Source organism: Macaca nemestrina, chromosome 4 (genome assembly GCF_043159975.1).
Source record: "Macaca nemestrina isolate mMacNem1 chromosome 4, mMacNem.hap1, whole genome shotgun sequence".
Taxonomy (NCBI): domain Eukaryota; kingdom Metazoa; phylum Chordata; class Mammalia; order Primates; family Cercopithecidae; genus Macaca; species Macaca nemestrina.
Genome location: NC_092128.1, coordinates 9,537,081 through 9,556,617, shown reverse-complemented (window position 1 = coordinate 9,556,617; position 19,537 = coordinate 9,537,081). Strand labels below are relative to the sequence as shown.

General features: G+C 46.5%; 1 long non-coding RNA gene and 1 other non-coding gene across 2 annotated transcripts; both read right to left on the bottom strand.

The window, feature by feature from the left end:
• Positions 1 to 3,373: 3,373 nt before the first annotated feature.
• On the bottom strand, positions 3,374 to 3,445 carry TRNAC-GCA (transfer RNA cysteine (anticodon GCA)). The gene has a single exon. It is a non-coding gene; the product is annotated as a tRNA-Cys (tRNA).
• Positions 3,446 to 3,886: 441 nt separating this feature from the next.
• LOC139362694 (uncharacterized) lies at positions 3,887 to 10,618 on the bottom strand. The gene is made up of 2 exons (XR_011621875.1): positions 9,656 to 10,618; positions 3,887 to 6,825 (listed from the first exon to the last, which is right to left on the bottom strand). It is a non-coding gene; the product is annotated as an uncharacterized lncRNA (long non-coding RNA).
• Between the last annotated feature and the right edge of the window lie 8,919 nt (positions 10,619 to 19,537).

Sequence of the window (19,537 nt, the reverse complement as noted above, 5' to 3'; positions counted from 1 at the left end):
TCAACTCGAAATGGATTAAAGACTTAAATGTAAAAAAAAAAAAAAAAAAAAAAAAGACTTAAATGTAAAACTGAAAATTATAAAAACCCTGAAAGACAACCTAGGAAATACCATCTTGGACATAGGAATAGGCAAAGATTTCATGAGAAAGACACCAAAAGCCATCACAACAAAAGCAATAATTGGCAAATGGGATCTAATTAAACTTAAGAGCTTCTGCACAGCAAACCATCAACAGAGTAAACAGACAACCTACAGAACAGGAGAAAATATTTGCAAACTACGCATCTGACAAAGGCCTATAAGAAACTTAAATTTACAAGAGAAAAACAACCCCATTAAAAAGTGGGCAAAGGATGGCCAGGGGCGGTGGCTCACACCTGTAATCCCAGAACATTGGGAGGCCAAGGCAGGCGGATCATGAGGTCTGGAGATCGAGACCATTCTGGCTAACATGGTGAAACCCCGTCTCTACTAAAAATACAGAAAAAATTAGCTGGGCATGGCGGCATGCACCTGTAGTCCTAGTTGCTGGGGAGGCTGAGGCAGCAGAATGGCGTGAACCCGGGAGGTGGAGCTTGCAGTGAGCTGAGATCGCGCCACTGCACTCCAGGCTGGGTGACAGAGCAAGACTCTGTCTCAAAAAAAAAAAAAAAAAAAAAAAAACTGGGCAAAGGACATGAACTGACATGTCTCAAAAGAAGACATACATGCAGCCAACAAGCATGTGCAAAAAAGCTCAATATCACTGATCATTAGAGGAAGCAATCAAAACCACAATGAGATACCATCTCACACCAGCCAGAATAGCTATTACTAAAAAGCCAAAAAATAACACATGCTGGCAAGGCTGTGGAGAAAAGGAACCCTTATACACTGTTGGTGGGAGTGTAAATTAGTTCAACCATTGTGGAAAGCAGTATGGTGATTCCTCAAAGAACTAAAAGTAGAACTACCATTTGATCCCATTACTGGCAATATAGCCAGAGCAATGTAAAGCATTCTACCATAAAGACACATGCACACAAATGTTTATTGCAGCACTGCTCACAATAGCAAAGACATGGAAACAACCTAAATGCCCATCAATGACACAGTGGACAAAGAAAACGTGGTACATATGTACCATGGAATATTATGCAGTCATGAAAAAGAATGAGATCATGTCTTTTGCAGGAACCTGGATGGAGCTGGAGGCCATCATCCTTAGCAAGGTAATGCAGGAATGGAAAACCAAATCTGCATGTTCTTACTTATAAGTAGGAGCTAAATGATAAGAACTTATGAAGACAAAGAAGGAAACAACAGACACTGGGGTCTACCTGAGGGGAGAGGGTGGGAGGAGGGGGAGGAGCAAAAAAGATCACTATTGAATACTGAGCTTAATACCTGGGTGATGTGATAATATGTACAACAAACCCCCGTAAAATGTGTTTATGCGTGTAACAACCCTTCACATGTACCCCCAACCCTAAAATAAAATAAAATAAAAATCCTTGAAATTGAAAAAGAAAAAGAAAAAGAAATCACCTGTAGTTTCAGGTACTCTGGTGGGAGTACTGAGGTGAGAGGACTGCTTGAGCCCAGGTGGTCGAGGCTGCAGTGATGCCGTGATTGTGCTGTTGTACTCCTGCCTGGGCAACAGAGCAAGACCTTGTCTCAAAAAAAAAAAAAAAAAGAAAGAAGAAAGAAAGAAAAGAAAGAAAGAAAGAAAAGAAAGAAAGAAAGGAAAGAGAAGGAAGGAAGGAAGGGAGGGAGGGAGGGAGGGAGGGAGGGAGGGAAAGAAAGAGAGAGAGAGAGGAAGGAAGGGAGGGAGGGAGGGAGGGAGGGAGGGAAAGAGAGAGAGAGGAAGGAGGGAGGGAAGGAGGGAGGGAGGGAGGGAAGGAAGGAAGGAAGGAAGGAAGGAAGGAAGGAAGGAAGGAAGGAAGGAAGGGAGGGAGGGAGGGAGGGAGGAAGGAAGGAAGGAAGGAAGGAAGGAGGAAGGAAGGAAGGACTGTGACTCCAAGGTTTTGATTTCTGCTCCAGAATCTCAATCTCACACCTCAGGAGGAGCATGGACTCCCCTCCTCTGATTTTCTCCTCCTTCCAGTGCACCCTCCCCACCAGCCAATGGAGATAAACCTTTCTGAGGAAAACATTATCCTGGGGAATAATGAGTTGGTAAGCCGGTGATTAATGAAGTTGAGAAACTACAAAGCCATCATTAAAAAGGTGAACGTAAGTCTGTTATTGAGGACAATCCCCTTTCAGGTCTGTAGTCCTGGCATCTAATTAATGGAACCAAAGCTTTTGGAAGTTCATTTTATAAAAGGTGAAACAGTTGCCGTTATTGTGAATGCTGGTATACTCGGTTTAAAAGTGCAATATTGAAGGCAAAACTCTTTGTGCAGCAACAATACAAGGGTGCGATTTGGGGAGTACAGCACCGGGATAAAAACAATGTTCTTGGCAAGGAAGTCTTTAGTAAATCCTAAGAAGATTCAGCAGGATGTCGTTGGAACCAGATGTGGTGTACACACAACTCACAAGTCTATCCAAACAGGCTGGGATAGTCTACCAATTCAGATAAAGTGTGAGGTTTTTTTTTTTTTTTTTGGTGATATATATGCAAATAAACTAAAATTTTTTTTGTCACAGAGCTGATTTAGTATAATAAAATATGTCGTTATGGTAGTATGCACTTTCTGCAAGTGTTTTTGAAAATAGCTATTGAATAGAATCGCTATTCAATATTTGGTCTACCAAAATACTAAAACTAAATACTGAAACAATTTTTTTACTCAAAAAATAATTCCAAAAAGTATAATTTAGCATCCCAATGTCCTCTCCAAATCATCCTTACTTGAACAATATATGTGGCTGGGAACCTGACTGTGGCTCCAGGGGCGCAGGTGTGTGAGATGCGAGGCACTTCCGAAGCCCGGAAACCCGCGCGGCTTTTCTACACCTTTCTGGGAGCAGCCGCTGGAGATCCTCTCTCTCCAGGAGCCCCTGGCTAACCCCTACTTGGGTCAGAAGAAACGTGTGATGGCAAACCAGCCCCTCTCTGGGACTAAGCGTAAAGAAGGTCCTATATTTCAGTTCCAGTGGGGCTGCCAGGTCTTTGGAAATCAGAGCGCTGTGTATGCAGGTTTTCCTAGAGCCTGGAAAACTCTAAAAGTCATTGCGCAGGGGGTACCCGGATTTGAACCGGCAGGGTCTTTGGAGGAAATCAGGGTGATGTGTGTGTAGGTCTTCCTAGAGCCTGGAAACCTCTAAAAGTCACTGCGCAGGGGGTACCCGGATTTGAACCGGCAGGGTCTTTGGAGGAAATCAGGGTGATGTGTGTGTAGGTCTTCCTAGAGCCTGGAAACCTCTAAAAGCCACTGCACGCAGGGGGCACCCGGATTTGAACCGGGGACCTCTTGATCTGCAGTCAAATGCTCTACCGCTGAGCTATACCCCCTCCAGCAAGACAGCAGCGTCACTCACACCTTCGCAGTAAGCCGCACGCAAGTCGCTTACAGCGCTGCAGGGTCCCCGCCTTGGGCGGTGCTTTCCACCGGCGCCCAGTTCCGGCCTTTGCGCTCTCACCGTCACACTCCAACGCCCAGTTTGGGAAGAAACCGGGGATGACAGCCCCGGCTCACCGCGTTTACTCCTTCAGCCGTCCTCACCTCGAACCTTATCTTTAAGCGTCCCTTTTGGGCTCTTTCCCTTTTCGCTTTCCTCATCTTTATTCCCCACCTCTGTCCTCTTCCCAGGATCCTCTGACGTCACTCATGGCCCTCCCCCACACCCATTCTCCTCCCCGCAAACCACGAAGACCCTCTTAGGCCTTTATCTGATGCAAGGATTGTCTTTTTCAACTAACTGCTTATCTGCGATGAAAATGGAGGGCCTGGAGCAGTGAAGAAAAGGTAAACCATTTATTTCCTAAAGCAAAATAGGCGACGGAGGCCAAGAAAACCAAAAAGCGACAGCAGCGGGAGACAGCCTGCCCCACTAAACATCAGCATCTGCCGGGACGCAAGAATGGACTCGGCGCAGGGACAGAACACCTGGAACGCAGACCTGGGAGCACACCACAGTCCATGCATGAGCTGAATGAAAGAGCGTCACTCACGTTTACAGAGCAGTCGTGTTCACAGCGACTCCGTAAGGCAGGCGCTATGACTGGTGTCCCAGTTTTACAGATGAGAAAGCTGAGGCACAGAAACGTTGAATAAGCTGTCCAATGTCAAATGGTTGGTAAGTGGAAATGCAGACTCAAGGAGTCTGGCAACAGAGTCCATACACGCAACCACCGTGTTTTACACATCACAGATTCATAGGGGAAAGGAAGAGTCATTTACATACATTCTACTGGGAGACTTAGTTGGCCATTTGCGAAAAATAAAGTGGCAACTAAACTTCATATTATATACCAAAATAAAGTCCAAGTGGATTAAATTATTACATATAAAATATCAAATAAAAGCATAAGACAGTATAAATTGCATCGAACTGATTTCTGAAGGACTAATACACAATGGAACAAATCCCAACAGAAAATACCAATAGATTCGGCTACATACGCATTAAAGGTTCAGGTATGTAAACAAAATCAAAAGGTTAATAGCAAGTTGGGAAAATATTTCTATCATGTATGACAGTCAAAATGTTACAAATTAATATCCTTAATAAGTAAAGAGCCTACATGTAATAGCAAAGGCCATGAAAAGACAATTCTCAAAAGGAAATAGTATAATAGTAGTTGATAGAAAATAGTAAGTATTATCTCAGTAAGTCAAAATAAATCTTAGTAAAACCAAAGACATGCAAATGAAAACAACACCATTGAACATTTTTCCTGTATTGAAATGGACAAATATTAAAGTAGTAATCCTCATCCTGGGAAGGGCATGGTAAGACCATACTATTTTAGGCCTGTAAATTGGTACAATTTTTTATTTTTATTTTCATTTTTTTGCTCTATCGCCCAGGCTGGAGCACAGTGTCACGATCTTGGCTCACTGCAACCTCCACCACCTGGGTTGCAGTAAGCTGAGATACTCGGCCTCAGCCTCCCAAAGTAGCAGGGATTACAGATGCCTGCCACCATGCCCGTCGAATTTTTGTAATTTAGTAGAGAAACGGTTTCACCATGTTGGCCAGGCTGGTCTCCAACTCCTAACCTTAAGCAATCCACCTGTCTTGGCCTCCCAAAGTCCTGGGATTACAGGCCTGAGCCACCATGCCTGGCCTTGGTATAATCTTTCTCGAGAGGAAAGGCAGTATAAAATAAGAGATAAGTTCAAACAGTTCCCTTTGACCTAGTAGTAATTTTATTTCTATGAACCCAGCCCAGAAAAAGCCTGAAATGTGAAAAAATGTTGGCTCAAAGATATTTGAGTGCTCTTAAGTGTTATTTAAAATATTTAAGTGCCGGGCGCGGTGGCTCAAGCCTGTAATCCCAGCACTTTGGGAGGCCGAGACAGGCGGATCACGAGGTCAGGAGATCGAGACCATCCTGGCTAACACGGTGAAACCCCGTCTCTACTAAAAAATACAAAAAACTAGCCGGGCGCGGTGGCGGGTGCCTGTAGTCCCAACTACTCGGGAGGCTGAGGCAGGAGAATGGCGTGAACCCGGGAGGCAGAGCTTGCAGTGAGCTGAGATCCGGCCACTGCACTCCAGCCTGGGTGGCAGAGCGAGACTCCGTCTCAAAAAAAAATAAATAAATAAAAAATAAAATAAAATAAAATAAAATATTTAAGCTAATAGATGGCAGGGAGCGGTGGCTTATGCATGTAATCCCAGAACTTTGGGAGGCCGAGGCAGGTAGATCACCTGAGGTCAGGAGTTCGAGACCAGCCTGACCAATATGGTGAAACCCCTGTCTTTACTACAAATACAAACATTAGCTGGCCTGTGGTGGTGCGTGCCTGTAATCCCAGGAGGCTGAGGTGGGAGAATAGCTTGAACCCGGGAGGCGGACGTTGCAGTGAGCCAAGATTGCGCCACTGCACTCTAGCCTGGGCCACGGAGGAAGACCCTGTCTCAAAAAACAAAAAAAAAAAAACAAAACAAAAAAACAAATAGAAACAAATGCCTAATATTAGAGAGGTGGTTAAGAAGCTATGGCATAGGCACATGATAGAAAACTAGCTATTTAAAATGTTTGATATAATTCATAAGAAAATGTGAATTACATCTGAAGTCAGTGGTTCTCAATTCTGACTGTACCTTAGAATCACCTAGGGAGGTTTTAAAAGTACTAATGCAGATCAGTTGAATCAGAATATTTAGGGTGATACCCAGACACTGATAGTTTGTACTGTCAGGGGATTCCAGTGTGCAGCCACAGTTGCGAATCGCGATGTAAAATGAGAGGGGGTATTATCTCAAAGGTAAAAATAAATAGAATCAACGAAACAAAAAGCTAAAAAGAAATATTTTGAAATCCTAATATCTCCTAGCTCCGTGGTGAGATTGTTAGTGACTATTCCTTCTTTATACTTTTTGGTATTTTCAGTAATTGTTCTATTTTCCTAAACCACTAAGAAATTATTTTGTAAGTTTAAGGGCCCCCAGAAGCACCTCAATTCAAATTGGAAGCTCTTAATCTATAGTTAAATGCCCTGTTTAGGGCCATAGCCCCTTTTTGTGCTCCCCCCCCAAATCCAGCCACTCCCAGGACTCAGTCAAACAAGCATCAGTGTGTGGAACAGGCGCAGGTCCTCTCCGTGGCCTTCTAGGGAGCCACTTACCTGTCAGCTTCCCGGATCACCCACCTGAGGGCATCTCAGTTCGGTGAGGATGCCCTTCACGTGCACTGTTTGCTTCAGGACGCACATGTGAGGACTAAAGCATGAATACAGGGGTTATGGGTGATTTTAGAATGTTTTTCTTTATATTCCTCTATATTCTTCACATTTTCTGCAATAAAATGTGTCACTTTGAAAATCAGAAAAAACCCATAAATATTACACATTTAAGCATATCTCTTCTAGTAATTACAAGCAATATCACTTCCTTTTGACATAATTAGTACATAATTGCTTAAGACAAAAAACGACTCCAAGGAATGCTAATTTGGGAAATAAGAGCATTATAATTTACACATAAAGTACTCATTCAAGTGCTTTTTATTTTTTTTTTAGAACCAAGGTCTTGCCCTGTTGCTCAGGAGTGCAGTGGCACAATCATAGCTCACTGTAACCTCAAACTCCTAGGCTCAAGCGATCCTCCCATCTCAGCCTCTCAAGTAGCTAGGACTACAGGCCTGCACCACCACATCATCTGGATTTGTTGTTGTTGCTGTTGTTGTTGTTAGAGACAACGTCTCGCTCTGTTGACCAGGCTGGTCTTGAACTCCTGGGCTCAAGCAGTCCTCCTGCCTCAGTCTCAGTCTCCCAAAGTGCCAGGATTACAGGTGTGAGCCACCATGCCTGGCCTCATTTAGGCTTTTATAGGAATAATTAATTCCATTTTGCACATGAGGGCACAGCCTCAGACAATTTCCAAGGAACTCAAGTTCAAGACCTCTCTGTCCAAGTCCAGGGCTCTTTCCACAATACTGCATTTCTTCCATCTTTTCTAGTAAAGCTTGGATAACTGCAAGAACAGAGAGCTGATTACTGGGATCTGAAAGAGTTACCACCTCATTCCCAGTCCTGCCCTCTCCATGTGAGGATGGGTGAATCTGAGATAGAAATAATGGCTCACGTGTGCTGAGTGTCTCTGTTGGAGGCTCATATACACTATCCTACAGAATCCTCATAGCTCTCTGAGGCAGGTACAATTGTTATATCCTAGGAAATAGTTAAGATTGCCCCTATTTTATAGGTGAAGAAACAGATTCAGGGGGACTAAGTGACTCATTCAGTCATTTAACAAATACGCCACGTTCCAGGGTCTAGTCTAGGCACTGAGGACTCAGCAGTGAATGAGGCAAAGAAAAACAGCCCTGGCCCCATGGAGCTGTATTCCCAGAGTGTAGTGTGACAGACAAGCAAACGAATGCATGAATGAAATAATCACAGATATTGAAAACACTACAGGAAAATAAAGCATGGTATTCTGATGGAAGACAACAGGGATGGTCAGGAAACGATGATTGGAGTTGAAATCTGAATGATAAGAAGCCAGTGAGTAAAATCTGGATGCATGTGGGGGCTCACACCTGCAATCCCAGCATTGTGGGAGGCTGAGGTGGGCAGATTGCTTGAGCACAGGCATTCAAGACCAGCCTGGGCAACATAACAAAACCTCATTTGTACAAAAGATTAAAAAAAAAATTAGCCAGGCGTGGTGGCATGCACCTATAGTCTCAGCTACTTGGGAAGCTGAAGCCAGAGGATCAGTTGAGCCTGGAGAGTCGAGGCTGCAGTGAGCTACGATCATGCCACTGCACTCCAGTCTAGGTGACAGAATGAGAACCTACCTCAAAAAATAAGTAGATAAAAATAACTAAAATTCTGGATGCAGAGAATCCCAGGCCTTGGGTAGAGTGACCCACTTGGAAGTGGCTTGGCAGCATGAAGCAAGAACGAAGCCAGTGTGGGGCAGCAGAGGGGGCAGAGCAGGACACTGATTTGAGTTGGAGGTGAGGGAGGTGAGGTGGGGTCAGGCCATGGAGGGCCCTATGAGCCAGGTCAGGAGGTGGCATTTGTTTACTGTGCCATCCCAGGGAGAGTGGAGCCTGGATTTGGATCTCCCTCCCATGTGCAGGGGCCACATCTCTGAGCCCTGCCTGAGAGACTCTGCTGGGCTTGGCACAGGTCTTCCTCATCATGGGCCTGTCCTGTGGAGACCAGCTTCCCAGGTCAGTCTGTAAGCCTCCTCGGCCATGGAATTAAAGTTATTGTTCATCCAGACGACCTGGTTTCTGCCCCTGAGGAGCAGGTTTAGGTGGAGGAGGCACACATGAACATCCACTGTCCCTCAGTATCACTTCAATGATAACTGTCTTAAGTTCTGTGAACCTAGAAGGGGGAAGGTGGACAGTGGGCACCACAGTTACCCTAAGCTGGGGTGTTCCAGAGGCCTTCTCTGAGGGAGTGACATTTCCACAACACCGTGCAGGAGGAACGTTAGTTGGGAGATGAGCAGCCCAGGAAGCTGGACAGCATGGGTGAAGCCTGAGGCAGTGGGGTGCCAAGAGCAGAGAGAAGGTTAGGGTGCTGGAGTCTGGGGGACAGCCTGTGTGGACTTAGTAGGGTCTTCCCAAAGTTCATGTCCTTCCAAGAGCCTCAGAAGGTGACCTTCTTTGGAAATAGGATCATTGCCGATGTAGTAGTTAATTAAGACAAGGTCATCCTGGAGCAGGGTGGGCCCTCGGTCCAATATGGCTGTTATCCTCAGAAGAGAGGAGACATGGGGAGCAGGCCAGGTGCATGCTGGCGTGCTGCATCCAATGCCAAAACCAGGAGAGAGGCATGGGACGGTGTCCCTCAGAGACTCCAGTAAGAACCAAGCTGGACCACACCTTGATCTTGGACCTCTGGCCTCCAGAACTGCGAGAATCCATTTCTGTTGTTTAAAGCCAACCAGTTTGCGGCACTTTGTTACAGCAACCCAGGACAGGGCCGAGGAGGCAGGCAGGGCCTAGTGGGCCCTGAAGAGATTTTGGACTTTACCCTAAGAGCAATGGGGAACCGCCCAAGCAAGAGAGGACTACGATCAAATTTACCTTTTCCAAAGATCTCCTGGCTGCCTAGTGCTCCCACAGCATTCAAATCCGTTAAGAGTGAGGCCCCACAATAGGGCAGAGGCCCCGCCGCCTGCACAGCACTCACACGGAGGCACACGGAGGCACACGTTCCTCAAATGCACCGGGTGCTTGCCAGCCTTCCCGCCGACCCACGGGGCGGTGCTTCCCTGCCTGCTCCCCACACAGAACCAGGGGAGACGGCCGACCTGCGGGAGGATCGTCTGGTCCTGTGCCTCAAACGCTGGACCAGGCAGTTCCACTCTAGGAGGTTAGTCTTCGTAGGGCATTTGTTTTCTTTATTAGGGGGCCACCGCAGCCTGAGCTAAAGAATTTAGTCTTCGGAAATAACTAGGCAGACATTTGAAAATATATCAAGGAAAAAAAAGTGCAGCCTTATCATGAGAGTGCCTCCAGGTCCACCTCCCATGGGACAAACACAGCGAGCGGCCAGGGGCTGGGCCTCAGCCTTGGCTTCCTCATCTGCACGAGAAAAATGGGTAGAATGCATGCTGCCTGGGAAGGAGCTTGAGCAACCCTAAAGCTCGGGGTCAATTAACGGAGTCCCCTCTTCTTCTGGGACCCCACGGTCCTCTGGGTCTTCTGTGCTCTTTTGTGCCGTGGGTTGAGCCTTCGGGTTGGGGTAGGTCTCATATTTCCTGTGCTCTCAGATTCCTGCGGCCGCACCTTTGTTTGCACCAACTGTGTTTGCACCAACTGTGTTTGCACGGGGATCTGCCGGGGCCTTGGGCCGGCAGGCCAGAGAGCGCAAGAAAAGCAACCTGAGAGCGGCTGCCGCTAACCAGGGCTGGCTCGGGGTTGCTCCCGCACTGCGACGGCGGAAGTGCCCGCCGGCTGGCAGGCGGGGCTGGGGCTCGGGCGTCTGGATGAGCGGGTCCCTGCCGCGAGGCAGCCCCCGCGCCACCACCGAGAAGGCCGCGCGCATTCCTAGAGCGGTCGCCAGCGGCCAGGTGAGGGCGCCGCGGCCTCCGGGGCCTCCCCGGCTCTGGCCGGCAGGGGGCAGCGCGCGGCCTCCTCGCGGCCCGACGTGGCGCGGGCCCGGGAGGCAGCCCGTGGGCCGCCGGCGCGCCCTGCCGGGCACCCAGCAGCGCGCTCCCGTTGTCATCAGACGGGGGGGGGAAAACGCCCAGGAAGAGGAACGTCTAAAAGTCAAGTCATCAAAATTAATTTAATCGAGAAAATGTGTATACTTAAAATATGGATAGAGACGCATAAATACATCTTTAAAGTAAAAATATAATCGTTTAAGTCCTTGCTCCATTGGCTCGCAGCTGCACTCACAGCACCGGTGAGACTGACACGGTTGTGCCCCATCCCACAGGCGCCAAATGGGGGGCGCAGGATTTTAGGGGCTCGAGTAGGGCCTCTTGGGCGGCAGCAATGGAGCCGCGAGGCCGGCGGGGAGACCGAGGACGGGACTCGCTGAGCTCTGGGCGAGCCGCGGGGACTCGCGGGGACCTGGACAGGCCTGGCTTGGGGGAGGGCCCCTTCTCGGGTTCCCAAGGCCCCGGTGTGCCGCTGCCGTAGGGAAGCAGGAAGGCACGGCCGCGCCAGGCGACCTGAACGAGAGGAAGCCCGGGGTTGCCGCCCGCGGGCGCGGCTGGCGTTCATACCCAGCCAGGAAGGGCGGGCGGGCCTCGGGTGCCACGCGGCGTGCCCGGCGCTGTCCCCGCAGTCCCGCTCGCTGCCCGTCCCTGGACTCCTTATCAGGCAGCTGGGTGACCTTGCTGCAAAGGGCAGGACCGTGGAGCAGGATTTCTGCCGCACACCAGCCACCTGCAACGGTGGTAAGGATTTGGCAGTGATGCGGGTACTCTACCTAATATTGGGGCTGAAATGTCAGAAGGAATGATAAAATCCATTTTTAAGTGATAGCGTTTAAAAGTGTTGGATCAGTTTTAATGAAGAGAATCATCTCCATCCCAGCTGGGCAGAGATTTGCGATTGTACCCGTGTTTCTTCCCGCACATTGTCACCTGTGGCTTGTTCATCCGTTCATTTCGCGTTCACTGAGGACCTCTGAGGACTTTGCGCCAGACTCTAGAGCAAGCGCGAAATGAACAAAAGCCGGCCCTGCCCTTGGGAAAAATCAAACACACAATGGCCGCTGAGTGCACGCTCCGAGCACGCGCCAAGCCCTGGAAAGCCCGGTAGAGGGGACTCTCCAACCTCCCGCAGTGATGTGTGTGTGGCCAGGGGTCTTGCGAGGCTGCACCTTGCACCTGAATCTTTCGTTGCCTTCACCGTGGAAGTGTTTGCTGTAAAAATAACATGGGGTTGGGGCGGGGGGGTGAGGGTGGACGTCCTTGTAGCTTTCTCACAGAGCTTAAGACATCTGCCCTGCTATCTTCCCCGGCCTTCCAGGGATTCTCGGTAGATGTTAGCTCTCTGGATTTCACTGGCAAGGTTATAGAGACTTACTATTTTCTGATAAGAACATCTGCCAAGTAACATATAGAAAATAGGAAAGCATGCATATCCCACAAGGAAAGAAATAAACCTAAGAAACTGTGTTCTGTCAAAGAATTAAGTAAGCATGGAGTGTGTCACTGGATAAATTAAACATACAGAGTTTGGATTGAGGCTAGGAAAAGTTGAAGCAAGAGAAAAGGAGCCCTGGTGACTTGCCCAGGGCAGAGGTTTTTGAAGTGAGCTTCCTCCTTGGAGACCCCTCAGTACAGGGGGAGTTTGGGAAGGCGGGAGCGCCAGAGCAGGTAGGCTTGGCTCCCTCTCCAGCCTCTTAAGGCACGAGTCACTTTACATATTTAGCTTCTGAAAATTGTTTTATTTAAACAAGGGATACCAGAGGCTTCAAACAAAAGCTTGAAAACACTGACAGATGAAGTGCAAAAATTTTATCATTATAAATTTGATAAAGATTTCATGTCCTGAATCTGAAAGAGATTCTAAAATATATTACAGATTTAGTTCTACAGAGAAGGGATGAATGCATCCAAGTAATTTCACAGGTGGAGATGGTTAAAAGTCCTCATACTGGGTGGTAAATAAAACTGATTTCTTCCATAGTTATGGAAGAGACTTGACACCTCGTCTTGGAGAAATAAGGGACTTGTTCAATTTTCAGTTTTTATTGTTTAGAACATAGAAATTCCTTCTACAACCAGAAAAAAATGCTATTTTCATTTGGGGGCAAAGAATGTTAAATAAAATTCTGGAATTCTGTTACGTGATTATTACATACTAATGAGAGTTAATCTTTTTGGTAAAATAAACACCCAAGCATGTTTGTAGGCAATTAACGTTTATTTCAAGACTCTGAAGAGCTGGCAACAATTTGGGCAAGGAAAATGTGTCTATTTCTCTCAATTTGTCTACTGTATGAATTAAATACACCAGAGATTGGCTTAAACTGGTCTGAATATTGACTTGCTTTTTTTAGCATCACTCTGAAACATTTGAGGTTTTTTGGTTTTTTTTCCCCCCAAACTTATTTCAGAATGCATCACTGGATAAATGGGCTTGTTAAGGCATTGATTAATTCAAGATAAGGTAAGGAACCACTGGGTTAAAGTGGGAAATAAATAATACAAATTTTAGCTGGACAGTCATTATTATTAAATTGTTCAGGGGGTCACTATGGGAACCAACTTAGTGTCTTTACTTTTGGATAAAATTAATGTGATTTATAGTGATGACTATCATCCAAATAGAAAAATACATACAGAATTTTTTTTAAGAGATGGGTTCTCACTACGTTCCTCAGGGTGGTCTCAAACTCCCAGGCTCAAGTGATCCTCCTCAGGCCTCCCAAAGTGCTGGGATTACAGGCGTGAACCACTACACTCAGCAGAAATTTTTTGTATAGGCCAGATGCGGTGGTTCACACCTGTAATCCCAGCACTTTGGGAGGCCTATGGAGGAGGATTGCTTGAGTCCAGGAGTTTGAGACCAGCCTGAGCAACGTAGTGAGACCCCGTCTCTACTAAATATAAGAAAATTAGTTAGGCTTGGTGGCTTATGCCTGTGGTCCCAGCTACTCGGGAGGCTGAGACGGGAGGATCACCTGAATGTGGGAGGACCCAGGTGTAGTGAGCCATAATGTCGCCACCGTACTCCAGCCTGAGACAGAGCAAGACTCTGTCTCAAAAACAAATAAGTATTTTTTATCTTAAATTTTAGAATTTGCATAATACACCTGCAGCAAATTCGATCATGGAACCATGTAGTTCTTGGCTGGTTTGTACCTTCTGTGGAAAAATGGCAAGTTTTACCTTCCATACTTGTTTACTTTTCTTAATTGAGTTTAGCTTAAATTCAAGCTATTTCAATCCTTTGAGGACATAATTTTATTATTTGTATGTCCTGTAAATGAAGAGCTGATTGCATTTAATTTTTAAAAATATTTTATACTTATTAGACTATACCAATTTTAAGAAGAAACAGTTTGTTGTCCTGATAATCATTCTTGAAATAAAATTACTAGCAGGGATAGAAATTTTCAGTGGTACATTTTGTCATTAAAATGCAACTTTCCATTACCTAAATTAATACACAGCAGTGATGCTCCTGTCTTATAATACTTGAGTTATTTTGAGAACCTGGATATTATTTTACAAAGAGAAGCAGTGAGTGAGTTTCATTCATGTGGTAGTGGCGGGGAGGGAATGGTGAGAACTCAGAGGTAGCATTGAGCCGGCAGGATTAGAGTCAAGGATGTATTTTATGTTATTAGAAAGCAGGTAGTTTTCCTTATAATAATCTCCTTCATGCAACTACTCCTTTGACTGATAAACAAATGGTTTCTTAGGTCCCAACATCAGAAATAAACAGAGAAGGATGGCCTCTTGCCATATCAGTGCTCTTCCCAAAGTCCCTAAGGTATAGAGGGCTCAGTCTAAAATGGGGGCTGGATTGGTGTTCTAACCACCAACGTGCCCAGGAACACCTATTCTACCCTGGTCAGGTGAACCTCAGTGCCTATCCCAATGTCGCCCGGGCTCAGCTGGCCAGGCAGCCAGGGAACTGTGCTGGCCAGGCAGCCAGGGAACAGGTCCAGACTCACATGCTGTGCCCATAGATAGTGAGAGCTGCAAATCAAAAAGAAATAGTCATGTCGTGCCCTCTTTATTAAGGATCCATGTTGAAATTGGGAGGCAGTATGTAACAGTGGTTAATAGCACACAACTGGGCTTCCCACACACTTAGGTTAAATTCTGGCCGTGTGACCTTGGCTGCTGATTGCTGAACCTCTCTGAACTTCATCTGTTCAAGGGGACACAAATACCAATTTCACAGGTTGTTCCAAGATAAAATGAAAGGAAAGCATTTACGATTTGGCACAGTGACTGCAACATGGTAAAACTCAATGAATTGTAGTGATTTTAGTTATTATCCTTAATAAACTTTTGGCTAGTTCTGACTTCTGAACAGAACTTTTCATGTAAGATTGCGATCAATAGTACTATGTTTAATGTTTTCTTTCCTTTCTTTCTATCCTGGTCTTTTTCCCTTTTTTCCTTCCTTTCACCTTCCTTTTTTTTTTCCTTTTCTTTTTTTTTTTTTTTTTTAGAAAAATCATTTAACCGGGAGCTGTCCTTTGTAGAAAACAGAAGTAAAAGGGCTAAAGTCTATATTTTAATGAAAATTCCTAATTTCAAGGAAACCAACTAGAAATGGTAGATGTAAAGTTGATTTTTTTACAAATTGTAATCTAGAAGTTGCCACTATGACTGGGAAGCAACAAGCCTTCAACAGCAGTAATGCTTTCCAGAGTGCTGGAGGAGAGGCCCTGGCCTGACTCAACGTTGCCCTGGCAACAGTAGGGCCTGGAGGGCCTCTGTCCCTGATCCCTTAATCTGAGGAGCTGCCACCACAGTGCTTGAGGAAAGGTCTCCCACAGACACCTGGCTGGTTCAGGCTACATCCACTGAAGAGGAATGAAGAAAGGCTGGGGATGTGGTCCTTGTCGGAGACAGCCGCCTAAAGGCCTCTGATGGTCCCAGCTTTCCAGATCCCCAGAGGCTTAATCAGGCTGCCAGTCTCCACCAGATGCTAAGTGCTGTCAAGGCAGCCATGGATTCCTAATCCTCTTGTGTTTCTCCACAGAGCCCAGCACAATTCTTTGCACACAAGTGGTGCTTAATAAATACTGGGGGGCTGGAAGACAGTGAGCATCCCCTCAGTACCAGCCCTCCTGTCCCACCTGTGACCTCAGAGGACCCAACTCCTCTCCTCTTCATTTCTCAGCTGTAAAATGCTAGGGCTCGGCGCTAAGCGTTTTTTCCTGCCTTGAACATTTTTTTTTTATCCTCTTACTGTGTTCATCATTTTGGCAAATGCACAGGGCATGTTCTGTTTAATATATTGTTTCCCCCAATTTTATCTTCAGTCAAAAAATCTGGAGGCAAAATGGAATAATTTAAAAGAGGTGCTGGCTTTTCTTTTTTCAACAACCATACTGACCCCAGGAAAAAAACTTTTTGGCCAAGCACATGGGCTTTGGAGTCAAAGTACTGAGTTCAAATTCTGCCTCTACTATTTGGTTGTTGTGTGACTTTGGGCCTACTTAACCTCCCTGAGCCTGGAGCTCTTCACCTATAAAATGGGTGTAATGAAACGTGCGTCAGAGTTATGAAGGGATGTATGTAAAGTCTTCCAAAGTAAGAAGCTCTCAAGAAATGGTAGTTATTCCTTCTGCTACACAGCTTTATGGGGCCAACGGCAACGGGCAACTTAGGAGTTCAAAAGTCTGACTTTCTAGTTAAATTAAGGGCACCCGAGAAAAGCACTGTGAAAGAGGACCGGAAAACCCAGCGAGGTGGGGTACTATCTCCTGCAAACTCTGGAGTGTGGCCAAGGGGTGAAACGAAACCCTGTCCACTCCTAGATAAGGACCATGATATAGTTGTGGTTTAATTTGCACTTTCTTACACCAAAATAATCTCCATTTGCCTACTGAAATTTCTTTCTCAAAGATTCATTCTTTTAGGGTATAACACTAGCCCACCACCAACTTGAACTTCTCTTTGAAATGAGTAAACTCTTACTGAGACCTTAGTATCTGCCAGTGTGTTTGCTATGTATTTATTGTGATTTAAGCCTCAGAACAATGGGACCTTTATTGTCCCCATTTAACAGATGAGGAAATTGATGTTCTGTTAATTAACTTGTTCAAGGCCATACAACTGAAGTTTAAAGCCACATCTTTTTGACGCCAAAGGCTATCTACACTTTAGGAACCAATAGCAGGGATTAGGGCAAATGGAAAGTGAGATTCAAGATGGTGGCAAGAAGTCAGGACAAGGGGAGAGACGATTTGGGGCACAGGGTGCTAGGCACTTACGAAGAAGAGGCATGAGGAGGGAGTCAGAGCCAAGGAAGGGGAGGTAGTAGTCAGGGAAGTCATGGCAGCCCAGCTATGTGTTAAGATGAACCAGTCTTGACGTACTATGATGTGTCTTGAAATACTTTAAATCGCATTCCAATAGACAGAGACGTAAGGATGCACGAACCAGACTGTTCTAGTTGATGCAATAAATTAAGTCAGCTAAAATAAAAAGAAATACCAATCTTTGACTATATTTGGTTTAATCTCTTTAAAAAACAAATTTCAGATGGGATCAGTGGCTCATACCTGTAATCCCAGCACTTTGGGAGGCTAAGGTGGGAAGATGGCTTGAGGCCAGGAGTTTGAGACCAGCCTGGGCAACACAGAAAGACTCCCCCATCTCCAAAAAAGTTAAAAAAAAATTAGCTGGATGTGGTGGTGCACACCTGTAGTCCCCCAGCGACTCGAGAGGCTGAGGCAGGAGGACTGCTTGAGCCTAAGAGGTTGAGGTCAGAGTGACCATGATCGTGCTACCACATGCCAGCCTAGGTGACAGTGCAAGACCCTGTCTCAGAAAACAAGCAAAACAAAACAAAAACCACCCAGATTTCCTAGGAAAAGAAAGCCTCTCAAGCACCATTCCCATTTGACCCCATAATGTCCTGCTAACTTCATGTAACAAATGAAGTTCCTCTTTGAGTCTCCCACATGGATTCTACCGCACTCCACCTCAGTCTCCAATCAAGCTGGACGTTTCAAGCCCTCTTCAGTCCTCCAATTCGAGCTAGTAAAAATTTAGGGCAGCAACAGCCCTCTACCAAATACCTCCCCAAATTCCTCCACTAACAAGTCTTTGAGACTTCAAATATCCTCATGTTCAAAAGAACCATTTCCCCTGCCATCCCTTCAACCTCCACCCACGGGTTCTGCTATCTGCAACCTGTCCGTGGAAGAGAGCTGGTTCTCCCACACCTGACTGTTAGGTTTCTTTGCCTTCTACCAGATTCAGTCCTTGGATAGCTATTTGCATCATCTCTCTCTCCTACTCAGCAATCTTCAATGGTTTTTCCTACAAGATCCAATTCAAAGTCTGCAGCCTTGCAGTTTTAGATCCTCTCTGCACCCCTGGTCTACTCCAAACCAACATTTGGCCCTGTTTTTCCTAGAAAGGCCCTTTCCTCCAGCTCAGGTTTAATTCATCACTGCTCCTGATCTTACATGCAGCCTACTCTCCACACTTTTCCTTTTATGACCACCCCCACCAAGAAAGCTTTCCTCATTTTTCTCATCTATGGAAATCCTCCCCATCCCGTAGGCCCAGCTCACATTCCACCTGCTGGGGGAAGCTGTCCTCCTGCAGGCGCCCTCTGCCTGGCAACTGGTGAAGCTGGCTGCACACTACCGGAACTACCTGCCCATGTATCTGCACCAGCCCCGCAGCTGATGCTTGAGGTCTTGGTGGAGACTGCCCCTCAGACCTTCACACCAGCCCAGACCTCTGCTCCCTCCTCTGGCCACCATCCCTATGTCCTACCATCGACTTAGAAATTCAGTCTAAATGGAGAAGCTTCACATGTGAGATCTTGTGCTATCACTTCCCCTTTCTGTGCTTAGCTTACGAATTCTTTATACAAAGAAGAGGGAGTTGATGATCTCTATGGTCCCCTGAAAGTCAAGAGTGTATCACCTTCCTCCTCCAAATCCCCTTTTGCAAACCCCCTTCAAGTATCTTGTCACAACTTGACAGGCCTGGCTTCAGCAGTGCTCTCCTCTCAGGCCAGTCTCTCCGCTTTCAGCCCAGCTTCCTCAGTGTGCGAGACTGAGCTGCGCACTCTGCTAGCCTCCGTGAATTGTCCCTTCGAATGGCCTGAATTCTCTCTGGGCCACTGCCAAACCCATCAGCAGAGTAAATCGCTCTGTGGGCAATGTAGTATGCCTGCAGTTTCTCTTTCTATAAGAGAGAGCTGTAGGCAGATGGGAAATGAATGAATACCTAGAGAAACCAGGATTCGTTAGTGCATTCAGCAAGTCCAGAGTAGCTTTGGTGCAACATTCAAATAAAAAATGTTCTGACTGGTGCCTTTTGTGGCTTCCGCAAAGATTGGCACCAGGGGCCTCTGCACCTCTTCCCTAGGCTTCCCTCCCGCCACCCTACTCCTCAGCCAGCTGCATTTCAAGCTAGGCAGGAACGCCTGGGCACTGAGGGAAGCGCCCAGCTTTTGCTACAGGACTCCAGCTCATTCCAAACCTGACCGTCACTCTCGTTGATCATGCTAGTCAACTGGGACCTATTACGTCCTGAGCTCCCAGCATCCTCGCGGACTCCAGGGCAGAAGCGAAGGTCTAGGGATTCCCGCGGTCCCTTAGACGTCAGTCCTGCCTCTCCTTCTCCATTTCAGAACCAGCGGGATCAGCGTCTCCTTTACCACCCAAATGGAGAAGGCACACAAAAAAGGGTCCCAACAGAACCTGTCAACTGACACTACCATATGTCCCTCGGGCCTTCTCAAACCCTCCCCTTCAAACCAAACAAAAACGGCAAACAGGAAACGCTC